This window comes from Myodes glareolus, chromosome 12, assembly GCF_982192425.1.
Source record: "Myodes glareolus chromosome 12, mMyoGla1.1, whole genome shotgun sequence".
NCBI classification, from domain to species: Eukaryota; Metazoa; Chordata; class Mammalia; order Rodentia; family Cricetidae; genus Myodes; species Myodes glareolus.
In genome coordinates, this window is record NC_142037.1 from 81,333,633 (window position 1) to 81,351,784 (window position 18,152).

Genomic DNA, 18,152 nt, shown 5'->3' on the forward strand with positions numbered 1-18,152 from the left:
AAAATTTTCAAAAAGTCAAGGACTGAACTGTAGCTTGGTGGTGGAGAAGTAACGCACACTATGCAAAGCCCTAGTTGTGTAGGGCATCATAGATTTAGAAGGAGAGAGTGTGTGGGAAAGAGAGAGAGAGAGAGAGAGAGAGAGAGAGAGAGAGAGAGAGAAGGGAAAAGAGGAGACCAGATGAGAGGTGTGGGAAGGAAAGAAAGAGGGAGAGAGAGAGAGAGAGAAAGAAAGGAAGCAAATGCAACACTCGGGGAACAACTATTATTTCAAGAGTTAATGCAAAGGATGTCAGTCCCCTGGACAAAGGGACTCTGACAAAGAAGAACACAGGAAAATGTTCTAAACATTCAGGCGTTACTCTTGACAGACTTTGACAATGTATTTCACATTGTGATTGGAGAGGAAAGCTAGGACAAAGTGCCATGCTTTTGGCTTGTACGAGTGAGTAAGTATGATGTCATTGTGATACATATGATCAAATAATCAGCATGTTCACATGTGGCCTCTTGTCCATCTCAGAAATGACCATGGGGACAGCCATCCTCTAGTGAGCCTCTGTCCACCGCTCTGAGCAGATGTCTTACGTGCATTCCCTTAATTAATACAGGGCACCAACCTTGCCTTCTAAAACAGCAAGAGCAACGGGCAAGCTGGCTACACAAGGCTACATTGTTAAGGGCTTAAAATAGCCTGGTACAATGAACAGCACAGAAGGCCTTGTGAACATCAGAGAAGCTAGTGTGGTTGAGGACGGTCTAACAAAGGAATGACAGGCGAGCTGAGGTCCCCGCACTGGGTAAGAAAGAAATAAACATGAGGTATAGAGGAGGGAGGCTCCTTTCGGAAGGCAGAAACGGTAAAGTTGATTATAAAGGCAGGGGCCACATTTTGCAGGACCTTGAAAGTCTATAATTTGGATTTTATGGAGGGACAAGTTTGAGTGTAAAAGGGACATGACTTTACATGACTTCAGAAAAACCTGTCTGGCAACAAAGAAGACCAGAGATGAGGAGCTCAAACCCCAGAGGCCGTCAATTAGCTTTTGTGTCATACAGGGAATAGGTCAGAACTCTGGCCTAGCTTGGAGGAAAATTCTACCAGACTTAATTTTTTGGGCTGAGAATGGGAGTTGGTGGGGGCTAAAGCTTAAGGAATAAGATAAGGAGAATGTCAGAAGCAGGAGAAGGTGGGGTAAAGGTTGGTTGTACGTTTGGGATCACGCAGGTGTGTGTGACATCGGGGTGTTGATGCTAAAAAGGTTCTCCACCTGTTTGAATGGAGCTAATTTAAATTTTCAGACTCAACCAAAGCCTGTAAATGATGTTATTGACGGGAAACGAAACTAAGCATTAAAACAAAGAGGACTTAAACACAACAGTCCATTGAAGAAAATTAGCCCACAAATCAAAGACATGCTGTGTTTCAAAGATGCAAGGGCAAAATTAAAAAAATAGAAATCATTACATTCCACCTTCTTGCTCTATTCCAGATACATTAAATAGTTGTTTATAAAAAATATAGTTAGACTCAATCTTTCAGATGAATAGGGTCTTTGTTCTTGCCTGGAGTTAGTTCAAGATCGTCATACTTAACTTTTTCAGACCTAAAGTGCTGTGTTTTGTGGAAGGGAAATGTGTGCTTATTGTGTTTTCTAAATGCCATATGTTTTTGTTTTTGTTTTCAAAGCCTTCAGAAATGCTGTGTGCTGGTGGGGGGTGGGGATAACTCTTTCTGTTCTATTTTCTTGCTTTTTCTTGGGGGAATCCCAGCATCTTCCCGGTCATCTTCTGTAGACTAAGACCAGAGGATGGCTCTGAGTCCAGCTCCACCTTCCTGCAGTTACCGCTGCGTTAGTGACACCGTGGGCAGACGCATGAGTTTTTATTAAATGTCATCTAAGAAGGTTACAGCACACCTGATCCTCCGTGGGTGCCAGCCAGCAGCCTCAAAGCTGAACGTATAGACAGATAGCCGTTCTGTCATTCTGCACTCCCCAATTGAAGTCCCTGATGCTGGGCACTTAGCTGGAAGATGTATGGGTTCCAGTAAGTAACCACTGCATTGACAGCTGTTCTCCAGAAAAGCTGTGTGCCGAGGCTGCAAGCATGTTCGGGTCCTGAGCGTGTACTCAGACATGGATATAGCCATGGAAAATGCATGCACATGTTTCGTAAGGTATTACTTTCCACGATTGACATTGAATTCTTTCCTTTATATCTACATCTATATCCGTACGCTTTGCCAAATGGCATAAGGAGGACTTCAGTTTGGGGTACAACTGTATTTCCTGGCCATCTTAGGAGTTTTCGTGTTTTCCGGAGTGTTTACGATGCAACTCCCAGCTCCGGGCGGGCTGTCTCGAAGCGTGTTTGTCTGAGCTACCCCTCTGCGGGCTCTGCCAATTATGTACCACTTCGTTTCGGTGCTATGACTGCTTTCTTCGGAGAGGGAGATCCCTCTTCCATCAGTATGGACGCACTGTTTTCAGACCCTGCCAGCGCTGTGTTGCTGTGTCAGTCATCCTTTGAGGACCAGTTTCAGACGAGGAGGACTGACGATCTGGCCAGGGATTGGCTGGCCGCTCCTGGGCGGGGCCTGTGGGAAGGAAGGGCTGCAGCTCACAGCAACAGAGTTTAGACTGTCTTTGCTTCATCATCTGAAGGTAAAATTTTCCAGCCACAGCCGGCGGCTCGCAGAGTACAATAAACAGGGACGGAGAACTCTTTGCATGGACCTCCCTTCTTCATGATGCGGTGGAGAAGTCGCGGCCACTCGGTCCTGCCAGATGCTCTTGGGGTTACTGTACATGGGGAGGACAAGCAGAGCTAAACAAGGTAGGAGGACCCCCCCCCCCCTTTTAATGTTTAGAGTTTGCTGCAGTATGCTGCATTCCATGTGTGTGCTTAGGGAAGCCAGGGAGACCGGATTCCACTAATTCGAACGGAATACTCGCAGGAAACCCTGGAGTTTTACGTAACATTTGGATTTGAGAAGAAGAGATGGCAAAGCTGGAATCTACGCCGCCCCGTTCCGGGTGAGGCAGAAAACCGAGGGTTTTATTTATTTATTTAAAGAACAGACCCACTTATATATTATTTTTAAAAATTTTATGAGAGATCCAGGCCATTATTTTCTTAGAGAATGTTTTTACTGCTCTAGTGAGCTACAGAATAAAGTTTACATGGATCCTGTTCTTTGAAAACACTCTTAAAATTAAGAATTTTTTTAAAAATCATGGTAAATAATAATCGGTTGAACGTTTGAAACAGAAATATGTCTGTTTCTTAGAAATTGGGGGCCACCCTGGTGCTACAGGGCAGCGGCTTTAATTGAGTTTCAAAAGCACATTTTAACCACCAAGCCAGAGGTAGCTTCCTGGCTAGTCTTAGACACTGTAGTTCAATGTTTACATTGCTTTTCCTGGCAGCCTCCGTCTTTGTTTCCAGCTTAAAAGTGGGACCATTATATTCAAAAGTAAAGCTGGGTTAATAATGCTTACTGCAATTATCTGATCTGTATGCATTTTTAATGAGAACACACAGCCAGCAGAATAATTTAATGAGAGCAGGCTAGCTTTTAAAGCTGGGCTCTCACTACGCCCAGCCAGATCAACTTTCTTGCCGAGAAGCAGCGGCAGCGGGGAGAAAGGTTGAAGCAGATTTATTTTTAACACACTTGGCCCAGGAGAAGGGAAGGAGCTCGCTGTGTTAAAGAATTCTTTCTGCCCTTTTCCGTTTGAAATTTCTGCCAGGCATGAGGAAATCATGCTTTTTTGTTAGGCCGTGGAAGCATGTGTTTACAATAAATGTGTAACATTTTTAGAATAGTTAGCAAGCACCGAAGCGGAGGAGAAAAAAAAAAACTCGCCTAACCACCACCCCCGGGAATGTTCCAACGTTCTTCTAAGTCTTACTTCCCCTTTAAAAGACAAAGATTAAGTAGGAGAATATCTATGAGGGCTTATGTATATTTAGGTGACAATGAGGAACAAAAAAATTAAGCAGGGGACATTTTTGCAATCTACGTAAGGGGAAGTTTGTTCCTCTCCATTCTGAGGGACAGCAGTGTTCCCTGAAGGAAGGGCCATGCCACGTAGATTCTTCTAGACCCACTGCTTTTACTTTCAAGGAGAAGTGCAGGACACTGGCCCAGAACTTCTGACGTCATCCCCCAACTATTTCTGCTGTGTGTTCTTTTATTCGGCTTGTGAAGAGGAATATTTCTCTATGTCCAGGCCAGGAACATTCGCACTCCCGGTTGGCAGGACTTGAGTTATGTCTTCCCATTTAAACCCACAGCCCATCTATCCCCCTTCTGGGGCCAAAGAGGGTGGCTTCTCTAGCCGCCTGTCTGCGCAGGGTTTCTGCAGGCTTCTGGCTTGGCTAGGAAAAGCCATGGGAGCTGAATTTCACTTTCTTTCTGGCTGAACTCTCAAAGGGTGCAGCTCTGTAAGGCTACCTGTGTGGACTTTGGGGAGGGGGGCATTCCCAGCTCCCCTGGAGCCATCATCTAAGGCCCAGGTTACACCGCCAAGTTCAAGGTTGCCTGGATGGTGGTTGACAACGGCGTCCACAGGAAAAACACCATGTTCTAGGACAGATGGCTCGAAGGAAATAGCGTATAATGGTGTCTGCCGTTAACCCGGTGTCACAGGTGGCACGCTGGTGACAGCCTTGGTTACACAGATCAGGGGAAAGGCTAGTGTTTTGTGAGGTGCCTTTAAAAGGAAGACTTTGGGTTAGAGGACACTGCAGTTCCCAGGAGTCCCCGCTACCAGCCGTCCTCCCTTCCCACCACCTACTGTGGCCTTGAGCAAATGCCTACCTCAGTTTCTCTCTTGTCCTAGGTCCTAGAATGTGAAATGCTTATCATACTTTCTCTTATTCTAGAATCCTAGGGAAGTAGTCTTGTTCAAACGACAGAAACAAAAGTTGTTTTTCTCTTGGTGCTGGGAGCTGGGTGAAGTACAGAGGGAAGAGTCCTCTGTATGGAGATGTGGTTGGCAATGTCTTGGGGGTGTTGACATGTAAGGACACAAATACAAAACCCTCCGGTCTCTGTCAAGTTCATACACATTTTCCAAAGATGTGTATGCTAAGCCAACAAATGAAATTTCCAAGCATGGTTGTTTGACTTTTCTCCATGAATCAGGTCTGATGCTTTAGAAGAGGCTGGGCCAGCCGGCCTCTTCCCACAGTTGGCGTCTGAGTGCCGTCGTGCCCGAAGGGTTCAGTGCTATTTTTACTTTGACTTTTGTATGAAATTTGTGAAAGTGGAGAGAACTGGGTGGAAGGGAGGAAAAGATGCTTGTGAAAGACTGGTCATGCAGCTTTCCTGCCCAAAAGCCGGCCTTCGGTTTTGCTCCTTGTTTTAATTTGCTGTTGCCATGGTGAAAACAAATCAATATCACATGGCTCCCAGCCAGTCCCGCGCTCGGGGAGCGCCATAGAAATCCAAGAGCAGACACTCAGGATTTCAACCAGGAATCGGCAGGAGGGGTTTAGACACTGAGCTTCAGCAGATTCCTCCTGTAGAAGGCGTTGGGTCAGCCTGAGATGGGTGTTCTCTTCCTTCCTTCTTGCATTCTCTCACCAGCAAGAAAAAAAAATGTGGGAAGAGAGGAAGGCTGACATGTAGCAGTGCAGAAGTAGGTAGGGGACAATGCAGGGGTGTAGGGCTCTACTCAGTGAAGAGGAGGCACAGGGATGGCAGGATACCTTCAGCACCTCCTCAGAGAGCTGTCCCTGGGAGGCCGTTGGTGGGCGGGAGTGGGGTGTGGGTGAGGAGTGTGGGAGAGAGGGCAACAGGCAGGAGCCTCCCTCATGACAGATCTGCAGGTCAAAAGTCAATCAGATGAGCACAGAAGAACCCCAAGGTCATGACCCCACAGAGAACAGGACAGTTTTTCTAGCCACAGGGGCCCAGTCCAAGCCCTAGGTAAGGAGAGCAGAGAGGAGGCTTCCGAAAGCAAATCCAGGGTCTGGGACCCAAGCTTCTTTTCTGGAAGAGCCCCTCAGACAGCCAGGTCCACGGGCCCACTGTTGTGTGGAGCTGGGAACTTGGTATTCCCACCTTTGGAAGGTTGAAGTAGAAGTTTTTATCTGGGTTCTGTCAATCAGTTACAGTACTGTTGTTGCTGTTGCTTCTTCCAGCATTTCAGTCAGGCCAGTTTTTGTTTTCCTTCTTGAAAAAGTGTGTAAAGTGTCCCTAGCAGCTTTAGTCTCAGTGGGCTCAGTGGGGAGTCAAAGGTGATTGCTTCAGGCCTGGGCCTCCAAGGGCTTCGTCATCGCTAGGCCCTGCCTCCACTAGGCACTGAGTAAAAACAGGTATGTTTAGTAAGCTCCCCCCCCCCCCGCCCCGGCGTTCTTGGCTGAGCCCAGGCCCCAGACACTGGTGGACAGTTTCAGCTGGCCTTCTCTTACTCTCCCCCTCAATAAGACAGAACGTCGTGGACCCAACAATGTACTTTAGTGTTTTGAGAAAGAATGCATTGTCTAAGGTCTTGTGGGTGAGCTATTCCATCTGTCTGTCAACAAGCGTTTGTTAAACACTCTTCGGGGCAGCTTTTGCATCGGGTTAGACGGCAGGTTACCTAGTGCCTGCATTAGTGTCTCAGGACAAACACACCTGTCATAAAACCCCAAATTTCAAAGACTTTGAAACATCATTGTTGGCTAATATCAAGTTAGCATTGTTAATCGTCAGGCACTGATTTTACTCTAGACACGGTGTTTAGAAGCAGAGCAACACAGATTTTAAGAAGGTCATTAAGTTTTAGATATCTGTATCTCCTTCACCCCAGCTGTATTTCTGACCGTCAGTGTTGTATGGTTAACCTAAAGAGAGACGGGCCATGGTATCAGGGTGCTTGGGATATCCAGAATAGATGGCTGTTGAGAGCTGCCAGAGTCTCTGCAAGGCAACCAGAGCTTCAGCCTGAAGTGGCGAGGGACCACGGGCACTTGGTTGATAAAGCCTTAAATGCCAGCCAGAACAAAAGGAAATCTTAGACCCTCTCCCACTTCTGAGCTGCTGCCTGCCCCCCACAGCCCATGATGCAATTATGAGGAAACCTGATGCTGCCCCTGGAGGATTATACTTCCCCACATTCTTTCGTAAATGCAGGGGTTTTTGTTTGCTTTAGTTGATTTCCCCCTTCTTTAAGTTGTTTTGATGGCGGTGGTTTGGGGGATTTTGCCTCTGAACATGCTTTCTTTGGACAAAGACAAACTGTGTGAGAATGTAGTTAGCATGGAGCTGAGAGAGAAGGTTCAAAATTCACCCCCACCCCCCCAAATCAGTCCTGTGTCTCCACTGATGAAGGAGCTGGACCCAGCTTAGGGGCATCCATGGCCAGCTGGCTGTGGAAGAGCTGTTGGGTAGACGTCACCTTAGTGGGAAGAGGCGACACCGTGATATGTTCTGTGGCACTGTGAGCTTCTTTCCTGAGCTATCTGCCATGCACAATGCTAGAAAGAAAGACCCTGACAAACAGGATAAGAGCAAAGCACAGCTCTTGCTCTGAAGAATAACAGATGTGGGCCTCCTTGCACTTGACAAGGGCTTTGGCTGGCGTTATCTCCATTAATAGCCCAAATGGGGGCGGGGGTTAAAGCAGGATCCTAGGTTAAGACTGTCTGGGTAGAACTCCAAGAGATGAGTTATGACTGGATTTAAACACTGACACTTGTCATTAGTTGGTAGAGTGCTTGCCTGGCATCTTGGAAGCCTGGGGTCAATTCTCACCTAGTACCACAAAAAAACCAGTCAGAGTGGAGCATATCTGTAATCCTAGCACTCAAGAGCTGTAGGCAGGAGGATCAGACGTTCAGAGACGCGCATTGTTACATAGGGAGTTCTAGGCCAGCCTGGGCGTGTGTGTGTGTGTGTGCATGTGTGTACTTTTATACTCTCTCCCACTCCCTGAGCTTGGTTGACTCAGGTTTTGTAAGTACAAGAAGAATTCTTAAGGGGAGAGGCAGGGAGGGGAGCAGAGAAAAATGTAGAGCTCAATAAAAATCAATAAAAAAGAAAAGAACTCTTAAATGTCCCAGGTACCAGATGTGAGGACATTAGGTTTATGTCCCCACCTAGTACTTTCTTAAAGCAGTGTTAGACTTAGACAGTATAAAGGTAAGGCCCACAGTGAGGAAGCTGTCTCACGTGGATTGCTCCAACAAGTTTCAAGATATAGCCAGCACTGACCCACACCCCACCCAGTCCCACGGCAGTGAGGCACTTCTGGAATGGCTGTAAATGTCCTGCAGGCCAGGGACTAACCAAAGTCCACCATGACAGCAACCTTCCAGCCTTCTGTCCCTCTGAGATCTTGTCACCCTGTCTCTTAAAGTGGTAGAAAGATGGAGGCAGGGATGGCTATTTGGGGGGCGTTCTTTACAGTCAAGATGCTGTACACATATCTTCTGCAATGGGAGCCTTAGCAGATTTCCAGAGCCCCACCTGATCACCAGCGCTTCCAGTTTGATGACAGAAGGAAAGAACTCTGAAGACTGGGTGGCAGCCACCCCGTGGCAATGCCTGGCCTGCCCACGACATAGACTAAGGCCTCAGAGACTCCCAAGTCCTATAGGTAACTAGAACTGTAGGCTTTCAACTGGATAAGTAACAGATGAAAGTAAATGACTTAGAACTGAAGTCTTGAGGTCGAGCGAGAAGTTGTTTTAGGACCTGCAGGTGTACTTGGTCTTACTCTGGTAAACTCCAAGTCTGGTAGTTGTGGTGGCATCTTCCAGGTGTGTGCCATTTCAGATGTCATGCTTATTGTCTCCTCTCGGGAGTCCAGCTCCCACTTCCTGTTTAACGAGTGAAATGAAAACTGGATTTGAGTGAGGTTAAGTAATACACTACAAGTTTTAGTAGCCCCAAAGCAGAAAAGTCAGTCCTTACACCAGTGGAGATTTATGCATAAGAATGAGCCAAACGAGTCACACTGTGCGCTAACTTGAAGTTTCACATAATGTATGTTAAACCCTCGAGCAGAGCCCAACCCTAACAATTTGGAGAGGATAGTAATGTTTTTAATTAAGAGATTGAATTGTCTTTTTAAAAAAATCTATAAATTTCTGGCATCCTAAGTGGAAGCTTCAATTAATCAAACTAAAAATACTGGGGAAGTGCATATGATATAGGTGATTTAGCGCTTATAATTTTAACATTCTGAGAATTTGGGAAAGAAGAACTGTGTTTGGGTCGGCAGGTAGTCAGGGCTTCATGGAGGAAAGGGTCCCTTCCTTGGCTCTACATGCCAGCATTTTTATCTACATCAGCCATTCTAATGTGGAAAGTCAGGCCAAAGATAAGATTCTTTATTAGTAAGGGGCAAGTGCGGCTTATATGTTATTTAGTGTATTACTTTAGACTGTCAGTTTTCATGTGTATTTGGTGATGTATAGATCATATTGGCATTGCTATTGAGGAACTACTATTATGATGGTTGTTTCTGACCTAAAGATATAGCTTATAATAGGAGTGTGTCATCAAAAAAGCACAAGGAGGGCAAGGGTCAAAAACTCAGGGAGGAGGAATAGCGGTGAGGGTCAGAGACCATGGGGAGATTGACTTTGCAGAATAAGGAGTCTGTGTTGGGGGGTAGTGAGCAGTCAGGCTCCACGGGGCAGTTGGAATCGGTAAGGTAGAGCTGAAAAGCCACTCAGCAGAGTTGAATTTTTTTTTAGCCTACAATATGCACATAATACTTCCTAAAGATTCTATTGGAATTTGTAAATTAGGGCTAGAGGTTAGACCAGTATCATGAGTAATGCCTTTGGACAAAAATTTTACAATATTCCAGGCATAATGCAGGAAGGAGGTGGATAAAAGTGGAGGAGAGGAACCAAAAGACTTCATAACAGAAAAATAAGAGAAGCTGGCCAGAGCTCAGAAGAGCCAGAAATACATTACAGTTTCTGCCCTAAAGAGATACTGATGGTGCCATACTGAACGGTGGATGAAGATAGACAGAGGCCAGCCAGTGGAGTGGGGTGGAGAGAGACGATGAGCCACGAGCTCTCCGCATGGTGCTTGTAGCCAACAATGGGATCTATGGGATGTATCTGTGGAGTTGTCTTATAGATACTTGACAAAGAGGGGAGGGGATGGAGCACTGCCCAGGCCCCAGGCTACCAATTTCTAAGCCTGAGACAGCTGTCTTGAAACTATAGTTGATGTCATGGATACTTCAGTCCCACGCGGAAGGAGGGGACATAAAGAGAAGCAGGCAGTGGACCAATGGTGGGCCTTGAAAAAGGAATAGGTGGCCCAGAAGAAGCTAGGAGCTAACAAAGAATCGGGAAACTAAATACACACAAAGGAACAAAATAGTTTAAAAGAAAACAAGTAAGCAGAACCCGTGATGACCATATCCTAATCTCCATGAATCCACAGGACTCATTTGTTTACTTTTCTTGTTGCTGGGCAAAATACAGAATGGAAGCACCTGTTGGAAGGAAAGTTTATTTGGGCTCACGGTTTGAGGGTATGGTCCATCAGGACAGGGAAGCCAGGGCAGCAGGGCCTGAGGGAGCTGGCTGCGTTATATCCACAGGCAGGAATGGAACAGAAAATCTGAGGATCCCCCCCCCCGCCTCCCCGTCCTTGGAATGGTGCTGTCCACATTTAGAGTGGGTCTTCTCATCTCACTTCACCCAATCTCAAAACTCCTTCACAGACATGCCCAGAGGTTTGTTGCCATGGTAATTCTAGATTCCAACCAGTTGACAATCAAAGTTAATGATCACAGCCTCCTACATGTATTTTACCCACTTAAGCAAGAGTCTCTGGCAGTGAACCTCTTGGAGGCAAACATTTGTTCGCAGTCATGTTTAAAGTCACAGAAGAGTGTGTGTATAAGAGCACATGTGTAGCTGCATCTCTCATATGTATAGATTTTCAGAGGTAGAACATTTAAAAACAAAATTATCAAGATGTTTGCTCTACCTTTTAAAATATGTATTTTCAGGAAGTTACTTTTTAGGATGGTGATTCCAAGGTGTGGTGTCACTAGACACTGGGTGTCTTGTTTTCTCTGGGTCTGGCAGGTCTCTCTTGAACCCAACTCTAAGGACTGCCTAGAAACAAATCCTTAGGATGAGAAAATGTTTGGCGTGATTGGTACCCTTTCACCAGATACCTCCAAGGACTGAACCAGAACAGCTTTCCTGTGCCCGAAGGTCACCTGGGGATCTTATTAAGAACACAGATTCCGATTCAGTAGGTCTGGTGGGTGGGGGTGGGGTGGGGCTCGTCCTCTGCCTTTCTAACAAGCTCCCAGAGGATGGAGATGATGGCACCACTCATCCGACTCACCGGGGAGCATCGGCAGCACCGCGGCAGCATCTGGCAGCATCACGCAGCTTGCAGAAGTATACGTGCCGGTGGTTGATGGTCTGGGATAGCTCGCCTGAGTAGCCCATGTAGGGTAGAGGCCAGCACCCATTAGCCCAGGCAGCTTCTGCGAGATGCTGAGTCTCACTTGGAGATCTGATCACTCTGATGTCACCTCCTAGTCTTATGCTAGCCCAGCTAGGGCTGAAAAGACGAAGGCAAGGATGACAGCTGAGGCAAGGCCGTCTGTGGACATCTCCCATGCCTAAGGTGTCTGTGGTCACTGTGGACACAGACTCACAGCTTCTACAAGATATTTGATCACCAGCCCTCAGCAAGGCATCTGAGTCTATGCTATGTATCTGCTTCAGAGATCTTAATTTCTTCTTCCCTAAGAAACACATGGTTTAGAAATCAGCCATGAATAACCCCCACTTTTTTTTTTCTAGGTGGTGGGTGGATTTAAAGGCCAAAATGTGTCCACCTCATCAGACCTTAAACACGCAGGAAATGGGTTTGGGGAACTGTCGGTCTCCAAGTTCCTAGAGCTGTAGCAATCTTTCTCTCCCCATTCTCTCCAAAGGGTGTGGCGAGTAAATAGCATCGGCTGTGCGCCTTCAGCATGGCGTGGTATGCTGCCGCAGTTATGTTCCAGCTCATGAATGAAGACATCATTAGAGCACACAGGGAAACGTCCAGGCCTGAGTAGAGATCTTATATCTTGTTATATTCATATCTCGTGTTCCTGTCAATCCACCCTCCTCTGGGGTGCATCCCCGTTCTCAGTCTCCAGCAAGGCTCTCCCCCTTTCCTGGAGCCAGGAATGAAGCTACACCGATTTAGGGAAAGTCTGTCCTGCTGGATTGCCTGTTTGGTCCATACACAGATGTGTGGGGGTGGGGTGTGCTTTTTAATTGACCAATAACCCTTTAAGAATGAAACAGAGCAAATGTTTATCGAGCTTATTGAGTGCCTACTATACAGCCAGCTTCGGACGAGAGCTGCGTCCGGCCTGCTCGTTCCATTAAAATGTTTTACGAAGGACGGGAGGCAGAGGGAGAGAGTTATCTGCCAAAGTCACAAGCTAATCAGGGGCAGAACAAAGGTGAGACACACCTTGGCAACCTTCAGCGCCTCAGGCAAGAATGCCTCCTTGGGGATTGCAAAATGGGGGCTTGCTTAGGAAAAGCCATGGCACACCTACTCCCCGTGGAGCTAAACAGAGCAGACAAAAGCCATTGCTGGTATATTCTGCAGACAGGAAGTCATTTTTCAGCCAGGGGACTTTTTTCACAAAGAAACTTGGTGTAGTACCAGGTCAGGGCCAGGGAATTATCTTCATTATTAGTTGAGAATTAGCTGGCTTTCTGTTACTTTTCTGTGGTGTGTGTGTGTGTGTGTGTGTGTGTGTGTGTGTGTGTGTGTGAGAGAGAGAGAGAGAGAGAGAGAGAGAGAGAGAGAGAGCGCTATTCAAATCTGAGGAGTTTTGTGCTGTTTTGACATTGCTAATTGAGAGAATTCCTGGAAACATGTTTTGTGTTCATGGGATAGAACCCAGGGCCTCTCTCACATTAGGCAAACCCTTTGGGCTCCACCCTGTTCTTTCTCTTTTAGTTTCGAGGCAATGTCTTGCTAAAATGTCCAATCTGGTCTCAAGTTTGTAATCTTTCTGCCCCAGCCTTCCTAGTAGCTAGGATCATCTGCCTTTGCCACCTGGCGAGGAACACTTTTCGCCTTCAGTTTCCCTCCTTGTGCAGTGTGTTTCCTGCCGGAAGTTCCTTCCTCCTCTAAGGATGTTCAATGCTCCCGCATAGCTGCTCTGGGATGTGGGATGTCTGTGGTCTGCTCCACCTGTTGCTATGCTAAGTTATGGCTCCTTTTTCCTGCTTAATCTCCTGCTCAAGTCCGCTCCTAGCATCCCTACCAAGTGGCCTCCCTAGGTTTAGTATCCCTAGGTATCTCTTCACATCTGATGCTTGGATGGGAGATGGGATGCATTCCTGTTTAGGAAGCCCATCACTTGAGCTCTGGAGTACCAGCTTCCTGGCAGCCTCCACAAAGACCATCCCCTCGGGGAAACAAAACAAGCCCTATCTCTCAAGTCTCCCTGTTTCTTTTCTTTAAAGTTCCCTGGTGCAGCTAAGCTGCAATTAAGAGGCAGGATCAAAGGGACCTGCTGCCTCTGAGGCGGCTGGGGCCATTGGACAGCTTTGGTCTTTTTTAACTCTTTACTTCCCACGGTTTGTGCTGCAGCTGCTGCCAGCCTGCTCTGGGCACTCAGGCACCAGAATGGGAGATGGCTTTGGTACGCATCGTAGAATGGGGCTGCACCTTCCCTACCACTGGGTGAAAGTCAGAAGGGAGCTTCCAGTGGGAAAGTGAGGATCTGGTGCAGGTCACATCCAGACTCTCCCAGAGCGCTAGCAAGCAGTTTCTAAGGACAGCAGCCAGTGTGGATCAGCACAACCCCAGCTAGCGTAGATGAGCACAACCCAGTTTGTATTGACTCTAGCCAGAGTAGACCAGCGCAACCCCCAGATACACATAAACCACAATGTTTGCTTAGAAAATTCTTCCCTGTGCTGAATTGGAAGTCTGGCTCCCATCACCGTCAATGCTCACCCTGTCTCAGCTCTCGGTACTCTTCATAAGCAGGTCACAGGTCTCCACAGAGGGCCAGTCCTTTGCATACTAGAGGCCGTAAGCTTGGGCTCCGGTCATTGTGCACCGCCCATTGGGGCACCGCCCTTATACAAGATATAATACCTTCATTTATGCAGCCCGGGACACACACCGCGCTATTCCTGCAGTTTTCGCCCACGGTTGATCTCTGTGGGATATTGAACCAGCAGAGAGGGAAAGGGTTGAGCACCAGTTCTCCTCAGCGCTACTCAGGTCTAAACACAAAGAGAAAAGCAGATGGACAGTCCACAGTACTTTAAATTACCGTTGTCTCCCTCAATAATAGGCTGCTGTTGCCTCTGGAAACATCTGCGAGCATGCTGGACATTGGTCTAAAAACGATAAATACGTAGACAGCACGGTACACACTCAGCGAGAAAGATATCGCGTCCCGCGGCAGGAAGAACCCACCGAGCCGCTTTTCCAGGATGGCGTGCAGATTTTAGGTCGCTTCACTTGGGAGTTTCCACTTCTCCCTCCGCTCTACCCTCAGTAGAGCGTGTTTGCAGTAGTGCCCAGTCCTGAGTCGCGGCCCTCTTCCTCAGACACCAAAAGACCCGATGTCCCATCGGTAGGTGCCAAGGTCCCCAAAGGAACTAATTAATCTCAGCTCCAGTCAGCAGCGGGCAGTGCCCACCTTCCCTCGCTCCTGAAGAAGGAGAAACAAAGACATGGTGGGTTTCTGGTTCTCTCCTTCAGCTACCTTGGGCCTACTCAGAGGACCCAGGGTGAAGGAGGGAGGAAATCACCCAGCTGGCTCCCTGCTCTGCACCAGGTGTTAATGTCGAGAAAACCAGGGCATGCTACAGGCCTCCCTGGCCTGCTTTGAGGCAGACTCCTGCTAGGAAAACCCTCGGGTTGATGTTTAACCTAAAGATCACTAAGCTGCTCTTCTACCACACACTGGGGCCCTCTTTTTCCTCTCCCTGCCTCTCCCATTCTGCTGCTCTTGCTCCCTCTCTGCCTTTGTCTCCTCCCCTTCCCTCCCCCTCCCCAACTGCCAACTGCAGCTTTCACCAGTGTCAAGCCAACCCTGCCCACACTCTGCCATACCGAAATTTTACCTTTTCAATGAAAACTGCTAATTTTCTCACTGACCCCTAAATAGTACTGATCCCCCACCTCAGGCTAGAATGTATGTTATATAACCAAGACCAGATTAAATAATTGATGAGGAAAAGTAATTGAGGGACTGATGGTTGTAGAAATACTGGCCTCGGAGAGCCCTGTGTGCAGAGTTGGAAAATGTCACCATTCAGTATCCTGAAGACGCCCGACTGTTTTGCTCCTCTCTGGGAGGTATTCAGACTCCTGGAGAACCACAGTCAGCGGTTCTGTGGCTGCAGACTTGTTTGCTGTTCTCAACTGCACCTCCTATTTTGATGAATTAGAAGGCAAGAAAGACTGACAACGTGGCCTGCACACTTGGTCAGGACATCAGGGTGCGGCTATTCTGAGAGACAGCACATCACAGCTCATGAACCCCTTTGGTCCTTCCTTCCCTAGTTGCCAGAGTTGTGGAGGTGAGGACCACCAATGAGCTTCCTATTACACTCTTACAGAACTCAGAAAACCTTGGACTTAGGTCTGTGACATTCCACCTTCCTCACTGGTTCAAAGTAGAAGGAAATAAAAAACCGTATGTTCAATACAATAGCAAGCTCCTGGGAAGCATGCTACCGTTCCCTAATTCCTGTTCACCTATGCACACACACACTTGCATGTCATGAGAGTGTAACCTGTGCTTGCCATGTGCTGGGGGAGGCAGAGAAGGGCCGCAGCATCGAATCCTCAAAATGGCCTGTGTCTGGGCTCCGTCCAGCCCCTGCCAGGGAAGAGGAGCCGGGAAGGCTTTGACTGAGTCCTTTCCCTCCCTCACGTTCTCCTTCTTCCCCTCACATTCGCAGGACTGAAAATTAGAAGCACTTTTCTCCTACACACAAAATTACTCCCTCACACACATCCCCCCTCCTGCTTTGAAATGGCAATGGCTGCCAGAACAGGCTCCAGGAAGAACTCTCCTCCGCAGCGACCCGAGCTGTGCCGAAAGTGTAGCCAGCCAGCGTGGCCACAGGAATAGGTCACCTTTGGGGAAGAAATAGGACCAGGAGGACCCTGAGCTGCTTGCCGGGACCCTGTCCGTATCTGGTTTCTTAATTTGGGTGCGTGTTACATGGATAATGTTTGCTTTGTGAAAATTGAGTGGGTTGGACACTTAGGATTTGAGGCCACTTCTGTCTTTAATAAAAAGATTAAAGATGGTAGCTGGCTTCTGTGTGCTGGCTGTGATAACACACTACACTGAGAGGGCTCCTGCAGAAGGCCCTTGGCTGTTTCTACTCTCCCCGCCCTGCTGCCACCCCAGCCATGTCTCTTCTTATGCTCTGGGTCTTTCAGGCTCTGACAGTATCAGTGATCTCATGGGAGACCAGAACTGCAAAAGGCTATGCCACTCAGCTAGACATATGACCCAAGGCCCTGAGGACATTAATATTTCAAGTTGAAAAGAAATAATAATGATAAGAACAACAATAATCATAGTTATTGTCATTGCCCCTTTCATTTCCTATAAAATATCTCCCTTCCTCCGTTTTTGTTTTATTCAAACACATGAAAGTTTAGCTTCCAGGATTTTTTTTTCTACCTGGATTCTACAATTAGGAGAAAGAAGAAAGAGTAGACTACTTCAGATCATCGCCTTTTACCCTTTACAGTGTGGCCCTCAGTTCCTGTTGCTTCATTTAGTGGAGAGATATCTAAAAGTAAAAAGCTAGGACTGGCAAGAGTCAGTAGGAGTTCCGATTCCTTCGAGGAGTCTCAGAACGCATGTAAAACACAGCTCTGCACGATGACATGTTTGTAATCCCAGCACTGGAGAAGCAGAGACATCCCTGTCTTGTAGGCACTGTAGCCTCCTTGGTGAGTTCCAGGTTTGTGAGAGATCCTGTATCCATAGAACAATGTGCAGTGCCTGAGTTTGGCCTCCAGTCTTCACCCTTGCACACGTGTGTGCACATACATACATGTGTGTGCACACATACACACTTGTGTGTGAAGCCTCACACACGGCAACGTATATACACATAAACATATATGCACACACACATAAACACACACAATAAATAAATAAGGTGGTTTAGAGCAGCAGACTCTCTAGTTCCCAGACCCTCAACACAGACTCAAGTCCTGGCTCCTGTAGGAAGCATGGCAGTGACCAAGTCACTTTCAACGTTGTTTAGTTCCTTTGCAGAAATCAGGATGATGAGGTCAAGGAAATGGTTCAGTGGGTAAAATACTCACTGTTCAACCAGCTTGAGTTCAATTCCAGGGTGGACTTGAAACCGGTGCAGTGACCCCTGTCCTCCTGTGGCAAGATGGGAGGTGGGGACAAGAGAGCCAATCGGGCATGCATGGCCATGAATGACAAAGAGCTTATCTCAGTCAAGGTGGAAGTCGATGGCGGACACCAACTGTCCTCTTACCTTTACATGCAAACTTTGGCATGCCGGCTATTTCATGGCCACACATACACAAACACACATACACACGCACACACACACACACATACATAGGGAACATTTTTTTGAAGTCAGAATGATCTTGCTTATCTCTCTAGAATTGAATAAATATGTGAGCAGACAGTACTGGAAGTTCCTTGCCCACAGTGAGGACCCCTTGATTTGTGGCTAAAGACATTGTCAATTTAACCTTGATCTACTGTCTACCTCTGGAAGTTCCTGTTGACTGTGAAAAGCTTTGCAGAAACAATATACTGTGAGAAAGGGGTAAGAAGAAAAGTATTTCTTGCATCTTCCCTTTGCTTTTCCCTCATGTTTTTACACTCATGTGTGCAAGGGAAGACAAGTAGACAAGTCACTGTGGGTAAAGGTCACATGTGCCACGAGGCACCCTGTGAGTAGATTGTGGCCATCCGGACACAGCAGGGAACACTTCTGGAGGAGACAAGGCATCCACAATGGCCTTGGAGAGGTTGGGTGGCATAGAACGCACTTTGGGAGTATCGAGGCATGACTCTCATGACCACAGACTGCAGGCCGGGGAACATTGGGCACGGACTAGCTTGTAAGTGTCTCTGGATGCCACAGCATGGGGTTCAGACTTCA

The 18,152-nt window shown here is 47.3% G+C and overlaps 1 protein-coding gene across 9 annotated transcripts in view; it reads left to right on the plus strand.

Annotated features, from left to right (window-relative positions):
* Nucleotides 1-2,613: 2,613 nt before the first annotated feature.
* Nucleotides 2,614-18,152, plus strand: part of Mbnl2 (muscleblind like splicing regulator 2) — a 155,766-nt gene continuing 140,227 nt past the window's right edge. For 3 of the 9 annotated variants that reach the window (XM_048421760.3, XM_048421761.3, XM_048421759.3), the window contains exon 1: nucleotides 2,614-2,837. The gene's annotated coding sequence lies outside the window, so the exon portion shown is untranslated. The remainder of the gene's footprint in view (nucleotides 2,838-18,152) is intronic. The other 6 variants (XM_048421764.3, XM_048421766.3, XM_048421765.3 and 3 more) reach the window with 3 other exon arrangements.